This window comes from Bison bison, unplaced genomic scaffold (assembly GCF_000754665.1).
Source record: "Bison bison bison isolate TAMUID 2011002044 unplaced genomic scaffold, Bison_UMD1.0 scf7180017864527, whole genome shotgun sequence".
Classification (NCBI taxonomy): domain Eukaryota; kingdom Metazoa; phylum Chordata; class Mammalia; order Artiodactyla; family Bovidae; genus Bison; species Bison bison.
Genome location: NW_011495078.1, coordinates 13,051,977 through 13,057,890, shown reverse-complemented (window position 1 = coordinate 13,057,890; position 5,914 = coordinate 13,051,977). Strand labels below are relative to the sequence as shown.

Here is a 5,914-nt window from a genome sequence, read left to right as displayed (position 1 = left end):
TTGACTGAAACTTGACAAGCTTTGATGATAGATTTCATATAGTGGTTGGGGAGAGGAGGGTCAAGAATGACTGCCATATTCTTGGCTGGTGCAATTGGATGGAAATGATATCAATTCTTGAGATACGAATCATGAAGTCAGCAAGTTTGTCCATGGCATCTTGCTACATGCAATGAACAATATAGAAATTAAGATAAGAAGAGCTATCAGTTAGTGTTTATCATGTGCCAGCTACGGTATAGACACTTTACCTACAGTAACAATTAATATACTATCAAGCCAAGCCTTCTGAGATGGAAAGGTCAGCTCATCACTAAGGGTTTAATGGTCTGGTAATAGCAACAGCACAGATTGCTTTTACAGGAGAACATCAGAGAAGACGATGTGAGCAGGGAAACCATCAGAGAAGAAAGAGGATGCACGCAGAGGTCTAAAGGCTGGGGGAGATTTTGTTGAGTGAAGCTCTGGGGAGTCAGGTTTGTAGATGGGTTCTAGGAGCCATGGAGACTCAGGCATGACTCCACCAGAAAGTACTTAGAAAAACAGCTCAGAAAAAGTTGGGTAGAAAGGGAGGGCCCAGATTATGAAGGACCTTGAAAGTCAGTCATTTGGATTTTATAGAGAGAAGACTTGACTATGAAAGGAACATGACACCACATGACTTTGGAAAACCTGTCTGGCAACTGGGGAGTGTGAACATGGGCAGGCTTGAATCTCAGAAGCCAGCTTATTAGCATTTGTATTAGCTGGGTAATAGGTCAGAGCTGTGAACTAGCTAGAAGCAAAAAAATCAACCAGATTTAGTTTCACGGAATGAAAATAGAAGAGTGAGTCAAAGAAGACTAAACTTTCTGGATTGGAATCAAGGGAAAGATAGTTTTAAAGTCATAATCCGAGGGGGGTCAGGAGGGGGATATCCATAAACCTGTGATATTCCATTTACATGCACCATGATACTAAGGATATTTTAAAATAGTGGTTTACCTGTTCAAGCACAGAGATCATTTAAATTTCTAGAAAAATTATAGTAGATGATAGCCAAGTTATGTATATGATGGATTTACACTGGGATGAAACGATAAGTATAAGATTCGAGGGGAATAAAGTATGGTATTCTATTAAAAGAAACAACCTACAAGCCATTATGAAATATTGTGATTTTTAAATGAAATTGGTGAAATCAAAAGAAACCATTACATTCCACTCCAACTGTCACTTCATTACAGATGCAGCGAACAATCACTTATAAACAATAATGCCAAGGATTCAACCTTTCAGACGAATGGGGCTTTGTTCCTGCCTTGGCCTAGCTTTGTAATCATAACACAGGTTTTCCTCCAAAATTCAAAATGTTGTGTTTAGTGGAAGGAAAATGTATGCTTTTTGTGTTTTCTAAACACCATATATATATATATAAACAGAGTAACACTGACTGGGGAAGATAAATAAATAAACTTTACTAAACTTTCTGTTCCTTTTTTGCTTTATCTCAGGGAACTTCAGCACCTCCACATTATCCTTTGTGGGGTCGCACCTGATGGTGCCCCAGGATCACGTGACAAGTGTGTTCCTCAGTAAACATCCTCTGGTTAATGGTTGCTTCATTGATGACAATATGAACCAATGCACCGTATTTATCAAGTGGTGCGTGAGGAACCTTAGCGTCAGGTGACGGCACAACTAATCCTCTGGGGGGGGGGGGCCTGCCAAGGGGGAAGCAGAGATACCAATTCTATTGTTCAGAATTCCTTCATTGAGGGTCCCCAGGAGTGTGAAAACTTAGAGAAAAGGTATATGGGCTCCAGTAATTAACCACTGCCGTAACAGCTGTCATACAGGAAACCTGTGTGCAAGACACAAGCCTGTTTTGACTTTGACTATGCACTTGGGTTAACACGTTCCTCCTCACTAGTGAAAATCAGATGCAAATGTTTTGCAAGGTGTATTCATTTCCATGGCAGACACGGAATTGTTTGCCTTTAAAAATACAGATAGATAGATATTTAGACAGATAGATAGACAGATAGATATTTAGACAGATAGATAGATAGATGCTTTGTCCAATGGGATAACGACTTCAGTTTCATGGACAACCTGGAGGTCTCCTGAATCTGCCCGAGTTTTGTGTTTTCCAAAGTATTGACGGTGCCACCGCGGGCTCTGGGCTGGCTAGGCTTCAAGGGTGTTCTCGGGGAGCTACCCCCTCTCTCCGCTCTGCCAATGATGTGCCACTTTGTCTGGGGGCTCTGACTGCTTTCTTGCGAGAGGGAAATTCCTCTTTCATCAGTATGGATGCACTGTTTTCACACACCGCAAGTGCTGTGTTGCTGCGTCAGTCACCCTATGAGGGCCCGGTTCAGACGAGCAGCGCTGACGAGCTGGCTGGCGATTGGCTGCCCGCGGCGGGGAGGGATTTGTCGGAAGGAAGGGCTGCAGCTTACAGCAACAGAGTTTAGACTGTCTTTGCTTCATCATCTGAAGGCAAAATTTTCCAGATACGGCAGACGGCTCCCAGAGTACAATAAGCAGGGAATGAGAACTATTTACATGGAAATTTCTTCCTCAGGATGCAGCGAAGAAACCGCGGCCGCTTGATTCTACCAGATGTTCCTGGGGTTACTGTAACGGAGAAGGAGAGACAGAGCTAAACAAGGTAGGGAAATCGTCCCCCCGCCTCTCCTTTTTTTTTCCCCCTGAATGTTTGAAGAGTTTGCTGCAGTATGCTGCATTCCGTGTGTGTTGCTTCAGGAAGCCAGGGAAACCGGGTTCCACTAATTCAAATGAAATACTTGCAGGGGGGAACCCTGGAGTTTTACGTAACGTTTTGATTTGAAAAAAAAAAAAAAAAAGAAATGGCCAAGCGTGAATCTCTGCCGCCTGTTTGGGGTGAAGCATAAAACGAGTTTTTATTTCAAAGAATAGGACCATTGATTACTCAACAGAAACCATTTGAATTCTTGGGGGGCCTTCTTCTGGTTCTAGAAAAAAATTTTTTCAGACTGCCATAGTTGGCTCCCGAATAAATAAAGTTTACGTTGATCGTAAGATTTGAAAACAGACTCGTGATTAAGGGGTGGGGGGCGGGGGGGAACTTCCTGGTAAATAATTATCGATGAAATGTTTTTTAAAGAAAAAATACATCGACTTATGGGATATTAGGGACCTACCTAGCTCTCCAATGCCATGGCTTTTAATTGAGTTTCAAAAGCACATTTTAACAAGCCAGCTAGAGGTAGCTTTCTGACAAGTTTTCGATACTGTAGTTCAATGTTTACATTTCTTTTTCTGGCATGTCTGAGCCTTTGTTTCCAGCTTAAAAGTGGAACCATTATATTCAAAAGTAAAGCTGGGTTAATAATGCTTACTGCAATTATCTGATCTTTATGCATTTTTAATGAGAACACACAGCCAGCAGAATAATTTAATGAGGGCAGGCTAGCTTTTTAAAGCTGTGTTTTCACTGTGCCGAACCATATCAACTTTCTTGCCGAGAAGCAGCAGTGAGAAATGATGGAGAAGATTTATTTTTAACACACTTGGCCCAAGAGAAGGAAAGGATATATTTGTTAAAGAATTCTTTCTGCCCTTTTCCGTTTTAAATTTCTGCCAGGCATGAGGAAACTGTGCTTTTTTGTTAGGCCTCGGAAGCATATGTTTACAATAAATGTGTAACATTTTTAGAATAGTTAGCAAGCACTGAAGCGAAGAAAAAAAAAATTGACTAGCCTAACCACTACCATGGTGAATGTTCTTCAAGAAACACCGCTGGCTTTTGAAAAAGACAAAGGTTAAGTGGAAAGATATTTGTTGATTGAGTAATATGTGCATTGTGAGGATAATAAAGTAAAAATAATAATAAAGAGGTTCTTAGAGCCTCTAAATAAGATGAAGTTTCTTCAGCCAGCTTGTCTGTTTTGTAAGGAGCAGTGGAAGTCCTCATTTAAATAAGGGCAATGCCACGTAGATTCTTCTAGACCCACTGTTTTTACTTTCAAGGAGAAGTGCAGGACACTCGCCCAGAACTTCTGACGTCATCTCCCAACTATTTTCTGCTGTGTGTTCTTTTATTCAAGCTCGTGGAGAGGAATATTTCTTTATGTCCTGGCTAGGAACGTTCGGACTCTTCCTTGGCAGGTCTTGAGTTATGTCTTCATTTTCCCGTCCTTTCTAAAACCCGAACCGATTCTCCAGCAGAAATAGGGCATCTTCTCCTACCTGCCTCCTCACGTCAGGCAGGTCGTTTGTCTGCAGGGCTCCGGCTGTGGCGGGGAGTGGACTGGCTCTGCTTCAGGCCTCGGTCCCCTCAGCGCAGTCTGTCTCTTGGCACCTGGGCGGACATCACCACCCAGGGGCCCCGTTGCCAGCTTCCCCCGGGGCCACTCTTTAGGACCCAGGCTATGCCACCAAGTTCACGGCTGGCAGTGATGGTGGGAACAGCTCCTCTGGTAGAAAGATCACCGTGCCCTAGTGTCGATGGACCCAGGGAAGGGCAGTCCGGCACGGCAGGCTCTTCGCCCCGTGTCACAAGTGGCAGCCTTGGTCACAGTGATCCAGGGATGGTTAGTTTTTAATAGGGAGCCTTTCGGGGAAGGAATTTCCATCAGAACAGCCTGGAGTTCTGGGGAGTTCCCAGCCCTAGTTTGCCCCCTCTTTGGACTGCTTGGGTTGTGTAGCCTCTAACAAGCACCCATCTCAGTTTTTTCTCTCCCTTAATAGAATTGATTAATACTTGCTACACTTTCCTTTATGCTTCTAGCATTTTGAGAGACCTTGACCTTGCATCCAAAAAAAAAAAAAAAAGTTGTTTGTCTCTTGACACAGTGAGCCAGTTAAAAGGGATAAAACCACCCTATGAATGAAACTGTGGAAAATACCTTACAGTGTTAAGATACATAGTCATGGATACAGAACCCTTCACTCTACTTCATGTTCACGTAAATTTTCTAGGGATATTCATCCTCAGACCACGACATACAATTTCCAAGAAAATCAGAGATCACTTGTGTGCATGTTCTCCTTTGATCTTGTGCAATATTACTAGAAGCTATGCAAACCAGATCCTTTCAGACACAGGCCTTGTAGTACCCAAAGCATTTAGTGCTCTTTTTGCTCTGACTTGGGTATGAAATGTGTGCAAGTGAGAAAATGAGAGGAGGGGAGAAAAATACGCTTGTGAAATCTACTGGTTGTGTAGCGTCCCTGGTTAACAGCCTGCCTTCTGCCTGCGAGTTGTTTTAATTTGCTGTTGCTATGGTAAAAACAAATCAATATCACATGGCTACCAGCCAGTCGCGCTCGGGGCGTGCCATAGAGACTCGAGATCAGGTACTCACGATTCCAAGCAAGAACTGGGAGAAGAGGTTTTAGGTATTGGGTTGAAGAGAATTCCTTATGGGGGACGGATGAGGCTCATGCTTGTGTGTGTTCTCTTCCTTTCTTCCTGCTGATAACAAGAAAAGATGGGTATTGTATGTCAACTAGACTAATACTGGTTTGTTTACATTTTCCAAAATGACAAAACATATCGTCGACATAGAAGGAGGTGGCTCCCATGGAAAGTGGTAAAGGATGCTGATTACTGAAGAGGTGGGAAGCCTGCAGGGTATGTTGGTTGTAAAAACAAGAGTTTGGGGTCTTGAGAAGCTCCAGGTACAGCACAGAAGAGCTGGTGGGTCACAAGCCATTGCGGTTGTCGTATCAGGCAGAGAGAGCTGCCTTCTTTGGGGAGCAGGTGGGCGGAGTTGGGTGGGTGAGGGCTGTTGTGGAAAGGTGGGAGGCACCAATGTCAGCCTGTAGCAAAGTCCCCAGAAAGCTGGATGTCCAACATCAGGCCAGATGAGTGCAGAGCTTGGGGGCAGAGCAGCACAGGGGCCCGGACACTGACCTCCTGTAAAACCTGCCTGAGCCCAACCTG

The 5,914-nt window shown here is 43.7% G+C and overlaps 1 protein-coding gene across 5 annotated transcripts in view; it reads left to right on the top strand.

Annotated features, from left to right (window-relative positions):
• The first annotated feature begins 2,395 nt into the window (after positions 1-2,395).
• MBNL2 (muscleblind-like splicing regulator 2) overlaps positions 2,396-5,914 on the top strand; it is a 161,756-nt gene continuing 158,237 nt past the window's right edge. For 3 of the 5 annotated variants that reach the window (XM_010831518.1, XM_010831512.1, XM_010831519.1), the window contains exon 1: positions 2,397-2,653. The gene's annotated coding sequence lies outside the window, so the exon portion shown is untranslated. Of the gene's footprint in view, positions 2,654-5,914 lie in introns of all 5 variants that reach the window. The other 2 variants (XM_010831514.1, XM_010831517.1) reach the window with 1 other exon arrangement.